Genomic DNA, 13,322 nt, shown 5'->3' with positions numbered 1-13,322 from the left:
TGCACCACTTGCCAGAGTAATTATCAGGGACACATGCAGCTGGATGCACCTCTTGCCGGAGTAATTATCAGGGTCACTTGCAGCTGGATGTAACTCTTGCTGCTGTAATTATAAGGGATACGTTCAGCTGGATGCACCACTTGCCGGAGTAATTATCATGGACACATACAGCTGGATACAACTCTTGCCAGTGTAATTATCAGCGATACTTGAAGTTGGATGCACCTCTTGCCAGAGTAATTATCAGGGACACATGCAGCTGGATGCCCCTCTGGCTGATGTAATTGTCAGGGTCACCTGCAGCTGGATGCAAATCTTGCCAGTGTAGTTATCAGGGACACATGCAGCTGGATGCACCTCTGGCCGGTGTAATTATCAGGGTGGAGTAATTATCAGGGACACGTGTAGCTGGTTGCTCCTCTTGCCGGAGTAATTATCAGGGACACATGCAGCTGGATGAACCTCTTGCCGGAGTAATTATCAGGGACATGTGCAGCTCGATGTACCTATTGCCACTGTAATTATCAGGGACATGCACAGCTGGATGCATCTCTTGCACGAATAATTATCAGGGACACATGCAGCTGGATGCACCTATTGTCTTTGTAATTATCAGGAAAATGTTCAGCTGGATGCACCTCTTGTCTTTGTAATTATCAGGGACACGTGCAGCTGGATGCACCTCTTGCCGGAATAATTATCAGGGACACATACAGCTGGATACACTTCTTGCCGGAGTAATTATCAGGGACACGTACAGCTGGATGCACCACTTGCCAGAATAATTATCAGGGACACATACAGCTGGATACACCTCTTGCAAGAATAATTATCAGGGACTCATACAGCTGGATACACCTTTTGCCGGAGTAATTATCAGGGACACATACAGCTGGATGCACCTCTTGCCGGAGTAATTATCAGGGTCACTTGCAGCTGGCTGTAATTCTTGCCGCTGTAATTATAAGATTCACTTTCAGCTGGATGCACCTCTTGTCTTTGTAATTATCAGGGACATATACAGCTGGATGCATCTCTTGCCGGAATAATTATCAGGGTCACTTGCAGCTGGATGCACCTCTTGTCTTTGTAATTATCAGGGACACGTGGAGCTGGATGCACCTCTTGCCAGAGTCATTATCAGGGGCACGTTCAGCTGGATGCACTTCTTGCCGGAATAATTATCAGGGACACATGCAGCTGGATGCACCTCTTGCCGCTGTAATTATCATGGACACATACAGCTGGATGCAACTCTTGCCGGTGTATTTATCAGGGACACGTGCAGCTGGATTCACCTCTTACCATAGTAATGATCAGGACACGTGCAGCTGGATGCACCTGTTGCCAGAGTAATTATCAGGGACTCGTGCAGCTGGATGCACCTCTTGTCTTTGTAATTATCAGGGACACGTGGAGCTGGATGTAACTCTTGCCAGAGTCATTATCAGGGGCACGTTCAGCTGGATGCACCTCTTGCCGCTGTAATTATCATGGACACATACAGCTGGATGCAACTCTTGCCGGTGTATTTATCAGGGACACGTGCAGCTGGATTCACCTCTTACCATAGTAATGACAAGGGACACGTGCAGCTGGATGCACCTCTTGTCTTTGTAATTAACAGGGACACGTGGAGCTGGATGCACCTCTTGCCGGAATAATTATCAGGGTCACTTGCAGCTGGATGTACCTCTTGCCGCTGTAAATATCATGGACACATACAGCTGGATGCAACTCTTGCCTGTGTATTTATCAGGGACACTTGCAGCTGGATTCACCTCTTGCAAGTGTAATTATCAGGGACACATGCAGCTGGATGCACCTCTTGACTTTGTAATTATCAGGGACACGTGCGGCTGGATGCACCTCTGGCCGCTGTAATTATAAGGTTCACTTGCAGCTGGATGCACCTCTTTCCAGAGTAAGTATCAGGGACACGTGCAGCTGGATGCACCTCTTGCCGGAGTAATTATCAGGGACACATGCAGCTGGATGCACCTCTTGTCTTTGTAATTATCAGGAAAACGTACAGCTGGAAACATCTCTTGCCGGAATAATTACCATGGACACATGCAGCTGGATGACCCTCTTGTCTTTGTAATTATCAGGGACACGTGCAGCTGGATGTAACTCTTGCCGCTGTAATTGTCAGGGACACGTGCAGCTGGATGCACCTCTTGCTGGAGTAATTATCAGGGTCACTTGCAGGTGGATGCACCTCTGGCCGCTGTAATTATAAGGTTCACTTGCAGCTGGATGCACCTCTTGCCGCTATAATTATCATGGACACATACAGCTGGATGCAACTCTTGCCAGTGTAAATATCATGGATACTTGAAGATGGATGCACCTCTTGCCAGAGTAATTATCAGGGACACATGCAGCTGGATGCACCTCTGGCTGGTGTAATTATTAGGATCACCTGCCGCTGGATGCATCTCTTGCCAGAGTAAGTATCAGGGACACGTGCAGCTGGATGTACCTCTTGCCGGAGTAATTATCAGGGACAAGTTCAGCTGGATGCAAATCTTGCCAGTGTAATTATCAGGGACACATGCAGCTGGATGCACCACTTGTCTTTGAAATTATCAGGGACACGTGCAGCTGGATGCACCTCTTGCAAGAGTAATTATCAGGGACACATGCAGCTGGATGCACCTATTGTCTTTGTAATTATCAGGAAAATGTTCAGCTGGATGCACCTCTTGCCGGAATAATTATCAGGGACACATGCAGCTGGATGCACCTCTTTTCTTTGTAATTATCAGGGACACGTACAGCTTGATGCACCTCTTGCCGCTCTAATTATCAGGGTCACTTGCAGCTGGATGCACCTCTTTCCAGAGTAAGTATCAGGGACACGTGCAGCTGGATGCACCTCTTGCTGGAGTAATTATCAGGGACACATGCAGCTGGATGCACCTCTTGTCTTTGTAATTATCAGGAAAACGTACAGCTGGAAACATCTCTTGCCGGAATAATTACCATGGACACATGCAGCTGGATGACCCTCTTGTCTTTGTAATTATCAGGGACACGTGCAGCTGGATGTAACTCTTGCCGCTGTAATTGTCAGGGACACGTACAGCTGGATGCACCTCTTGCTGGAGTAATTATCAGGGTCACTTGCAGGTGGATGCACCTCTGCCGCTGTAATTATAAGGTTCACTTGCAGCTGGATGCACCTCTTGCCGCTATAATTATGATGGACACATACAGCTGGATGCAACTCTTGCCAGTGTAAATATCAGGGATACTTGAAGATGGATGCACCTCTTGCCAGAGTAATTATCAGGGACACATGCAGCTGGATGCACCTCTTGCTGGTGTAATTATTAGGATCACCTGCCGCTGGATGCATCTCTTGCCAGAGTAAGTATCAGGGACACGTGCAGCTGGATGTACCTCTTGCCGGAGTAATTATCAGGGACACGTTCAGCTGGATGCAAATCTTGCCAGTGTAATTATCAGGGACACATGCAGCTGGATGCACCACTTGTCTTTGAAATTATCAGGGACACGTGCAGCTGGATGCACCTCTTGCAAGAGTAATTATCAGGGACACATGCAGCTGGATGCACCTATTGTCTTTGTAATTATCAGGAAAATGTTCAGCTGGATGCACCTCTTGCCGGAATAATTATCAGGGACACATGCAGCTTGATGCACCTCTTGTCTTTGTAATTATCAGGGACACGTACAGCTTGATGCACCTCTTGCCGCTGTAATTATCAGGGTCACTTGCAGCTGGATGCACATCTGTCCACTGTAATTATAAGGTTCACTTGCAGCTGGATGCACCTCTCCCGCAGAAATTATCAGGGACACGTACAGCTGGATGCACCTCTTGCCGGAATAATTACCAGGGACACATACAGCTGGATACACCTCTTGCCGGAGTAATTATAAGGTTCACTTGCAGCTGGATTCACCTCTTGTCTTTGTAATTATCAGGGACACGTGCAGCTGGATGCACCTCTTGCCACAGTAATTATCAGGGACACGTGCAGCTGGATGCACCTCTTGCCGGAATAATTATCAAGGACACATACAGCTGGATGCACCTCTTGCCGGAGTAATTATCAGTGACACGTACAGCTGGATACACCTCTTGCCGGAGTATTTATCAGGGACACATACAGCTGGATGCACCTCTTGCCGGAGTAATTATCAGGGACACATACAGCTGCATGCACCTCTTTCCAGAGTAAGTATCAGGGACACGTGCAGCTGGATGCACCTCTTGCCGGAGTAATTATCAGGGACACATGCAGCTGGATGCACCTCTGGCCGGTGTAATTATCAGGGTGTAGTAATTATCAGGGACACGTGTAGCTGGATGCTCCTCTTGCCGGAGTAATTATCAGGGACACATGCAGGTGGATGCACCTCTTGCCGGAGTAATTATCAGGGACATGTGCAGCTGGATGCAACTCTTGCCAGAGTAATTATCAGGGATACATGCAGCTGGATGCACCTCTTGCCGGAGTAATTCTCAGGGTCACTTGCAGCTGGATGTAACTCTTGCCGGAGTAATTATCAGGGTCACTTTCAGCTGGCTGTAAATCTTGCTGCTGTTTTTATAAGGTCACATGCAGCTGGATGCACCTCTTGTCTTTGTAATTATCAGGGACACGTGCGGCTGGATGCACCTTTGGCCACTGTAATTATCAGGGACACATGCAGTTGGATGCACCTCTTGCCAGAGTACTTATCAGGGATACGTGCAGCTGGATGCACCTCTTGCCAGCGTAATTATCATGGACACATACAGCTGGATACAACTCTTGCCAATGTAATTATCAGCAATACTTGAAGTTGGATGCACCACTTGCCAGAGTAATTATCAGGGACACATGCAGCTGGATGCACCTCTGGCTGGTGTAATTATCAGGATCACCTGCAGCTGGATGCACCTCTTGCCAGAGTAATTATCAGGGACCCGTGCAGCTGGATGCACCTCTTGCCGGAGTAATTATCAGGGTCACGTGCAGCTGGATGCACCTCTTGCCGGAGTAATTATCAGGGACACGTTCAGCTGGATGCAAATCTTGCCAGATTAATTATCAGGGACACATGCAGCTGGATGCACCTCTGGCCAGTGTAATTATCAGGGTCACTTGCAGCTGGATGTAATTCTTGCCAGAGTAATTATCTGGGACACGTGTAGCTGGATGTTCCTCTTGCCGGAGTAATTATCAGGGACACGTGCAGCTGGATGCACCTCTTGCCAGAGTACTTATCAGGGATACGTGCAGCTGGATGCACCTCTTGCCAGTGTAATTATCATGGACACATACAGCTGGATACAACTCTTGCCAATGTAATTATCAGCAATACTTGAAGTTGGATGCACCTCTTGCCAGAGTAGTTATCAGGGACACATGCAGCTGGATGCACCTCTGGCTGATGTGATTATCAGGGTCACCTGCAGCTGGATGCACCTCTTGACAGAGTAATTATCAGGGACACGTTCAGCTGGATGCAAATCTTGCCAGTGTAAATATCAGGGACACATGCAGCTGGATGCACCTCTGGCCGGTGTAATTATCAGGGTGTAGTAATTATCAGGGACACGTGTAGCTGGATGCTCCTCTTGCCGGAGTAATTATCAGGGACACAGGCAGGTGGATGCACCTCTTGCCGGAGTAATTATCAGGGACATGTGCAGCTGGATGCAACTCTTGCCAGAGTAATTATCAGGGATACATGCAGCTGGATGCACCTCTTGCCGGAGTAATTCTCAGGGTCACTTGCAGCTGGATGTAACTCTTGCCGCTGTAATTATAAGGTTCACTTGCAGCTGGATGCACCTCTGGCCAGTGTAATTATCAGGGTCACCTCCAGCTGAATGCACCTCTTGCCAGAGTAATTATCAGGGACCCGTGCAGCTGGATGCACCTCTTGCCAGAGTAATTATCAGGGACACGTGCAACTGGATGCACCTCTTGCCGGAGTAATTATCAGGGACACGTTCAGCTGGATGCAAATCTTGCCAGATTAATTATCAGGGACACATGCAGCTGAATGCACCTCTGGCCAGTGTAATTATCAGGGTCACTTGCAGCTGGATGTAATTCTTGCCAGAGTAATTATCTGGGACACGTGTAGCTGGATGTTCCTCTTGCCGGAGTAATTATCAGGGACACGTGCAGCTGGATGCACCTCTTGCCAGAGTACTAATCAGGGATATGTGCAGCTGGATGCACCTCTTGCCAGTGTAATTATCATGGACACATACAGCTGGATACAACTCTTGCCAATGTAATTATCAGCAATACTTGAAGTTGGATGCACCTCTTGCCAGAGTAGTTATCAGGGACACATGCAGCTGGATGCACCTCTGGTTGATGTGATTATCAGGGTCACCTGCAGCTGGATGCACCTCTTGCCAGAGTAATTATCAGGGACACGTTCAGCTGGATGCAAATCTTGCCAGTGTAAATATCAGGGACACATGCAGATGGATGCACCTCAGGCCGGTGTAATTATCAGGGTGTAGTAATTATCAGGGACACGTGTAGCTGGATGCTCCTCTTGCCGGAGTAATTATCAGGGACATGAGCAGCTGGATGCAACTCTTGCCAGAGTAATTATCAGGGATACATGCAGCTGGATGCACCTCTTGCCGGAGTAATTCTCAGGGTCACTTGCAGCTGGATGTAACTCTTGCCGCTGTAATTATAAGGTTCACTTGCAGCTGGATGCACCTCTGGCCAGTGTAATTATCAGGGTCACCTCCAGCTGGATGCACCTCTTACCATAGTAATGATCAGGGACACGTGCAGCTGGATGCACCACTTGCCAGAGTAATTATCGGGGACACGTGCAGCTGGATGCACCTCTTGCCGGAGTAATTATCAGGGACACGTTCAGCTGGATGCAAATATTGCCAGATTAATTATCAGGGACACATGCAGCTGGATGCACCTCTTGTCTTTGTAATTATCAGGAAAACGTGCAGATGGATGCACCTCTTGCCAGAGTAATTATCAGGGACACGTTCAGCTGGATGCAAATCTTGCCAGTGTAATTATCAGGGACACATGCAGCTGGATGCACCACTTGTCTTTGAAATTATCAGGGACACGTGCAGCTGGATGCACCTCTTGCAAGAGTAATTATCAGGGACACATGCAGCTGGATGCACCTATTGTCTTTGTAATTATCAGGAAAATGTTCAGCTGGATGCACCTCTTGCCGGAATAATTATCAGGGACACATGCAGCTTGATGCACCTCTTGTCTTTGTAATTATCAGGGACACGTACAGCTTGATGCACCTCTTGCCGCTGTAATTATCAGGGTCACTTGCAGCTGGATGCACATCTGTCCACTGTAATTATAAGGTTCACTTGCAGATGGATGCACCTCTCCCGCAGAAATTATCAGGGACACGTACAGCTGGATGCACCTCTTGCCGGAATAATTACCAGGGACACATACAGCTGGATACACCTCTTGCCGGAGTAATTATAAGGTTCACTTGCAGCTGGATTCACCTCTTGTCTTTGTAATTATCAGGGACACGTGCAGCTGGATGCACCTCTTGCCACAGTAATTATCAGGGACACGTGCAGCTGGATGCACCTCTTGCCGGAATAATTATCAAGGACACATACAGCTGGATGCACCTCTTGCCGGAGTAATTATCAGTGACACGTACAGCTGGATACACCTCTTGCCGGAGTATTTATCAGGGACACATACAGCTGGATGCACCTCTTGCCGGAGTAATTATCAGGGACACATACAGCTGCATGCACCTCTTTCCAGAGTAAGTATCAGGGACACGTGCAGCTGGATGCACCTCTTGCCGGAGTAATTATCAGGGACACATGCAGCTGGATGCACCTCTGGCCGGTGTAATTATCAGGGTGTAGTAATTATCAGGGACACGTGTAGCTGGATGCTCCTCTTGCCGGAGTAATTATCAGGGACACATGCAGGTGGATGCACCTCTTGCCGGAGTAATTATCAGGGACATGTGCAGCTGGATGCAACTCTTGCCAGAGTAATTATCAGGGATACATGCAGCTGGATGCACCTCTTGCCGGAGTAATTCTCAGGGTCACTTGCAGCTGGATGTAACTCTTGCCGGAGTAATTATCAGGGTCACTTTCAGCTGGCTGTAAATCTTGCTGCTGTTTTTATAAGGTCACATGCAGCTGGATGCACCTCTTGTCTTTGTAATTATCAGGGACACGTGCGGCTGGATGCACCTTTGGCCACTGTAATTATCAGGGACACATGCAGTTGGATGCACCTCTTGCCAGAGTACTTATCAGGGATACGTGCAGCTGGATGCACCTCTTGCCAGCGTAATTATCATGGACACATACAGCTGGATACAACTCTTGCCAATGTAATTATCAGCAATACTTGAAGTTGGATGCACCACTTGCCAGAGTAATTATCAGGGACACATGCAGCTGGATGCACCTCTGGCTGGTGTAATTATCAGGATCACCTGCAGCTGGATGCACCTCTTGCCAGAGTAATTATCAGGGACCCGTGCAGCTGGATGCACCTCTTGCCGGAGTAATTATCAGGGTCACGTGCAGCTGGATGCACCTCTTGCCGGAGTAATTATCAGGGACACGTTCAGCTGGATGCAAATCTTGCCAGATTAATTATCAGGGACACATGCAGCTGGATGCACCTCTGGCCAGTGTAATTATCAGGGTCACTTGCAGCTGGATGTAATTCTTGCCAGAGTAATTATCTGGGACACGTGTAGCTGGATGTTCCTCTTGCCGGAGTAATTATCAGGGACACGTGCAGCTGGATGCACCTCTTGCCAGAGTACTTATCAGGGATACGTGCAGCTGGATGCACCTCTTGCCAGTGTAATTATCATGGACACATACAGCTGGATACAACTCTTGCCAATGTAATTATCAGCAATACTTGAAGTTGGATGCACCTCTTGCCAGAGTAGTTATCAGGGACACATGCAGCTGGATGCACCTCTGGCTGATGTGATTATCAGGGTCACCTGCAGCTGGATGCACCTCTTGACAGAGTAATTATCAGGGACACGTTCAGCTGGATGCAAATCTTGCCAGTGTAAATATCAGGGACACATGCAGCTGGATGCACCTCTGGCCGGTGTAATTATCAGGGTGTAGTAATTATCAGGGACACGTGTAGCTGGATGCTCCTCTTGCCGGAGTAATTATCAGGGACACAGGCAGGTGGATGCACCTCTTGCCGGAGTAATTATCAGGGACATGTGCAGCTGGATGCAACTCTTGCCAGAGTAATTATCAGGGATACATGCAGCTGGATGCACCTCTTGCCGGAGTAATTCTCAGGGTCACTTGCAGCTGGATGTAACTCTTGCCGCTGTAATTATAAGGTTCACTTGCAGCTGGATGCACCTCTGGCCAGTGTAATTATCAGGGTCACCTCCAGCTGGATGCACCTCTTGCCAGAGTAATTATCAGGGACCCGTGCAGCTGGATGCACCTCTTGCCAGAGTAATTATCAGGGACACGTGCAACTGGATGCACCTCTTGCCGGAGTAATTATCAGGGACACGTTCAGCTGGATGCAAATCTTGCCAGATTAATTATCAGGGACACATGCAGCTGAATGCACCTCTGGCCAGTGTAATTATCAGGGTCACTTGCAGCTGGATGTAATTCTTGCCAGAGTAATTATCTGGGACACGTGTAGCTGGATGTTCCTCTTGCCGGAGTAATTATCAGGGACACGTTCAGCTGGATGCAAATCTTGCCAGTGTAATTATCAGGGACACATGCAGCTGGATGCACCACTTGTCTTTGAAATTATCAGGGACACGTGCAGCTGGATGCACCTCTTGCAAGAGTAATTATCAGGGACACATGCAGCTGGATGCACCTATTGTCTTTGTAATTATCAGGAAAATGTTCAGCTGGATGCACCTCTTGCCGGAATAATTATCAGGGACACATGCAGCTTGATGCACCTCTTGTCTTTGTAATTATCAGGGACACGTACAGCTTGATGCACCTCTTGCCGCTGTAATTATCAGGGTCACTTGCAGCTGGATGCACATCTGTCCACTGTAATTATAAGGTTCACTTGCAGCTGGATGCACCTCTCCCGCAGAAATTATCAGGGACACGTACAGCTGGATGCACCTCTTGCCGGAATAATTACCAGGGACACATACAGCTGGATACACCTCTTGCCGGAGTAATTATAAGGTTCACTTGCAGCTGGATTCACCTCTTGTCTTTGTAATTATCAGGGACACGTGCAGCTGGATGCACCTCTTGCCGGAATAATTACCAGGGACACATACAGCTGGATACACCTCTTGCCGGAGTAATTATAAGGTTCACTTGCAGCTGGATTCACCTCTTGTCTTTGTAATTATCAGGGACACGTGCAGCTGGATGCACCTCTTGCCACAGTAATTATCAGGGACACGTGCAGCTGGATGCACCTCTTGCCGGAATAATTATCAAGGACACATACAGCTGGATGCACCTCTTGCCGGAGTAATTATCAGTGACACGTACAGCTGGATACACCTCTTGCCGGAGTATTTATCAGGGACACATACAGCTGGATGCACCTCTTGCCGGAGTAATTATCAGGGACACATACAGCTGCATGCACCTCTTTCCAGAGTAAGTATCAGGGACACGTGCAGCTGGATGCACCTCTTGCCGGAGTAATTATCAGGGACACATGCAGCTGGATGCACCTCTGGCCGGTGTAATTATCAGGGTGTAGTAATTATCAGGGACACGTGTAGCTGGATGCTCCTCTTGCCGGAGTAATTATCAGGGACACATGCAGGTGGATGCACCTCTTGCCGGAGTAATTATCAGGGACATGTGCAGCTGGATGCAACTCTTGCCAGAGTAATTATCAGGGATACATGCAGCTGGATGCACCTCTTGCCGGAGTAATTCTCAGGGTCACTTGCAGCTGGATGTAACTCTTGCCGGAGTAATTATCAGGGTCACTTTCAGCTGGCTGTAAATCTTGCTGCTGTTTTTATAAGGTCACATGCAGTTGGATGCACCTCTTGTCTTTGTAATTATCAGGGACACGTGCGGCTGGATGCACCTTTGGCCACTGTAATTATCAGGGACACATGCAGTTGGATGCACCTCTTGCCAGAGTACTTATCAGGGATACGTGCAGCTGGATGCACCTCTTGCCAGCGTAATTATCATGGACACATACAGCTGGATACAACTCTTGCCAATGTAATTATCAGCAATACTTGAAGTTGGATGCACCACTTGCCAGAGTAATTATCAGGGACACATGCAGCTGGATGCACCTCTGGCTGGTGTAATTATCAGGATCACCTGCAGCTGGATGCACCTCTTGCCAGAGTAATTATCAGGGACCCGTGCAGCTGGATGCACCTCTTGCCGGAGTAATTATCAGGGTCACGTGCAGCTGGATGCACCTCTTGCCGGAGTAATTATCAGGGACACGTTCAGCTGGATGCAAATCTTGCCAGATTAATTATCAGGGACACATGCAGCTGGATGCACCTCTGGCCAGTGTAATTATCAGGGTCACTTGCAGCTGGAAGTAATTCTTGCCAGAGTAATTATCTGGGACACGTGTAGCTGGATGTTCCTCTTGCCGGAGTAATTATCAGGGACACGTGCAGCTGGATGCACCTCTTGCCAGAGTACTTATCAGGGATACGTGCAGCTGGATGCACCTCTTGCCAGTGTAATTATCATGGACACATACAGCTGGATACAACTCTTGCCAATGTAATTATCAGCAATACTTGAAGTTGGATGCACCTCTTGCCAGAGTAGTTATCAGGGACACATGCAGCTGGATGCACCTCTGGCTGATGTGATTATCAGGGTCACCTGCAGCTGGATGCACCTCTTGACAGAGTAATTATCAGGGACACGTTCAGCTGGATGCAAATCTTGCCAGTGTAAATATCAGGGACACATGCAGCTGGATGCACCTCTGGCCGGTGTAATTATCAGGGTGTAGTAATTATCAGGGACACGTGTAGCTGGATGCTCCTCTTGCCGGAGTAATTATCAGGGACACAGGCAGGTGGATGCACCTCTTGCCGGAGTAATTATCAGGGACATGTGCAGCTGGATGCAACTCTTGCCAGAGTAATTATCAGGGATACATGCAGCTGGATGCACCTCTTGCCGGAGTAATTCTCAGGGTCACTTGCAGCTGGATGTAACTCTTGCCGCTGTAATTATAAGGTTCACTTGCAGCTGGATGCACCTCTGGCCAGTGTAATTATCAGGGTCACCTCCAGCTGGATGCACCTCTTGCCAGAGTAATTATCAGGGACCCGTGCAGCTGGATGCACCTCTTGCCAGAGTAATTATCAGGGACACGTGCAACTGGATGCACCTCTTGCCGGAGTAATTATCAGGGACACGTTCAGCTGGATGCAAATCTTGCCAGATTAATTATCAGGGACACATGCAGCTGAATGCACCTCTGGCCAGTGTAATTATCAGGGTCACTTGCAGCTGGATGTAATTCTTGCCAGAGTAATTATCTGGGACACGTGTAGCTGGATGTTCCTCTTGCCGGAGTAATTATCAGGGACACGTTCAGCTGGATGCAAATCTTGCCAGTGTAATTATCAGGGACACATGCAGCTGGATGCACCACTTGTCTTTGAAATTATCAGGGACACGTGCAGCTGGATGCACCTCTTGCAAGAGTAATTATCAGGGACACATGCAGCTGGATGCACCTATTGTCTTTGTAATTATCAGGAAAATGTTCAGCTGGATGCACCTCTTGCCGGAATAATTATCAGGGACACATGCAGCTTGATGCACCTCTTGTCTTTGTAATTATCAGGGACACGTACAGCTTGATGCACCTCTTGCCGCTGTAATTATCAGGGTCACTTGCAGCTGGATGCACATCTGTCCACTGTAATTATAAGGTTCACTTGCAGCTGGATGCACCTCTCCCGCAGAAATTATCAGGGACACGTACAGCTGGATGCACCTCTTGCCGGAATAATTACCAGGGACACATACAGCTGGATACACCTCTTGCCGGAGTAATTATAAGGTTCACTTGCAGCTGGATTCACCTCTTGTCTTTGTAATTATCAGGGACACGTGCAGCTGGATGCACCTCTTGCCGGAATAATTACCAGGGACACATACAGCTGGATACACCTCTTGCCGGAGTAATTATAAGGTTCACTTGCAGCTGGATTCACCTCTTGTCTTTGTAATTATCAGGGACACGTGCAGCTGGATGCACCTCTTGCCACAGTAATTATCAGGGACACGTGCAGCTGGATGCACCTCTTGCCGGAATAATTATCAAGGACACATACAG

The sequence above is a fragment of the Narcine bancroftii genome, chromosome 13 (genome assembly GCF_036971445.1).
Source record: "Narcine bancroftii isolate sNarBan1 chromosome 13, sNarBan1.hap1, whole genome shotgun sequence".
Classification (NCBI taxonomy): Eukaryota; Metazoa; Chordata; class Chondrichthyes; order Torpediniformes; family Narcinidae; genus Narcine; species Narcine bancroftii.
This window is presented reverse-complemented; position numbering follows the sequence as displayed.